The 1,680-nt window shown below is 46.5% G+C and overlaps 1 pseudogene; it reads left to right on the top strand.

Annotated features, from left to right (window-relative positions):
• The first annotated feature begins 212 nt into the window (after positions 1 to 212).
• Positions 213 to 1,200, top strand: LOC129677422 (betaine--homocysteine S-methyltransferase 1-like; annotated as a pseudogene).
• The last annotated feature ends 480 nt before the right edge of the window (positions 1,201 to 1,680 follow it).

Below are 1,680 nucleotides of genomic sequence, written 5' to 3' on the forward strand. Positions count from 1 at the left end.
AATGGGGTACCTTTGGGTCTGAGGCAAACCTGGTCTGCACAGTGAGTTCCAGGCCAAACCAGGGTATATTGAATGAATGAATGAATGAATGAATGAATGAATGAATGAATGAATATGCATGCGACTACTGAAAGAAACAACAAAATGTTAAATTGCTCTTACACTTTGTAAGTAATTGTATTGGAAGTTTTGGTTTCTTTAAAAGCTCAGTTATGGGCCGACTACTTCAGAAATCACGTCAGTGGATGCTGCCCCAGGCCGTGAGCGGTAATGGCCCTTTTTGGGGATGCCCACATATCCTCCTTTCTGTTTTACTTATGGTGACCTTGGGGAATGGGATCCTTTGCCCCAGAATTGTTGTCTCCAAGCCTCAGGCGCTCACCTCAAGCAACAGTGCCTGTCTTAGGTTGCCCCAACTCTTGGGGACTTACTCGTCTTTGGCTACTCGTCTTCCTGTATTTTGAACATGTTGAAGAAAATGTGTGGGCAGTGGAAGCTTTAAAAATGTCTGGTACACCTGGAGCCGCTACCATGTGCATTTGTCCTGAAGGAATCTGCATGGTGTATCCCCTGGAGAGTGTGTGGTGTGTCTGGGGAAAGCAGGTGCTTCCGTTGTCGGGGTGAACTGCCACTTGGACCCCAGCACCAGCTTACACACTGTGAAGATCATGAAGGAGGGTTGGGAGGCTGCTCGGTTGAAAGCTTACCTGATGAGCCAGCCCTTGGCCTACCACACCCCTGACTGTAGCAAACAGGGATTTATTGATCTCCCAGAATTCCCCTTTGGGTTGGAACCCCGAGTTGCGACCAGATGGGATATTAAAAAGTATGACAGAGAGGCCTACAACCTGGGGGTCAGGCACATTGCGGCTGCTGTGGGTTTGAGCCCTACCACATCAGGGTGATTGTTGAGGAGCTGGCCCCAGAAAGGGGATTTTTGCCACCAGCTTCAGAAAACCATAGCAGCTGGGGAAGTGGTCTGGACATGCACACCAAACCCTGGATCAGAGCCAGGGCCAGAAAAGAATACTGGTAGAATCTTCTGTAACTTCTGGCAGGCCAGACAACCCTTCAATGTCCAAGCCAGATGCCTGGGGAGTGACCAGAGGGACAGCTGAGCTGGAGCAGCAGAAGGAAGCCACTACTGAGGAGCAGCTGAGAGAGCTCTTTGAGAAACAAAAGTTCAAATCTGCACAGTAGCCACAGGGCAACCATTTGGGGCTAATTCTTCTACGTCTGGGCCACAATGTGCACACAAAAGAAAAAGGTACCTAAAACTCAGTGCTTGTGTTAACAGTAGTCTACACCTATGATTGGCAGTTAGGTAGACAGAATAGAATCACAAACATCACTTCACAGTTATAAAAGTATGTTTTAGATATTTACTTAGAAGCAAAGCAAAGAAAAATCAACAGTAAATACTAAACAGACTTTCTAAGTACCTGGCATGTAACAGGCATTACAGAAATCACCGCAGCAAAGAAAAAGTCACTCAGATGTCAATCCCACTTCAGGTAGGAGGATGGGACATAAGCCACGTAAGTGACATAGTAACTACTCATGGACCATATTAGAAATGACACAGCAACCCATTTTATCTGAGGTGCTTCTGGCAGTGATCTTCAAGATCTTTTGAGCATGACCTTTAGAGAGAAACATTGTCAGTAACAGCTCTGTAAA

Source organism: Psammomys obesus, unplaced genomic scaffold, assembly GCF_907164565.1.
Source record: "Psammomys obesus unplaced genomic scaffold, mPsaObe1.curated_primary_1811, whole genome shotgun sequence".
NCBI classification, from domain to species: domain Eukaryota; kingdom Metazoa; phylum Chordata; class Mammalia; order Rodentia; family Muridae; genus Psammomys; species Psammomys obesus.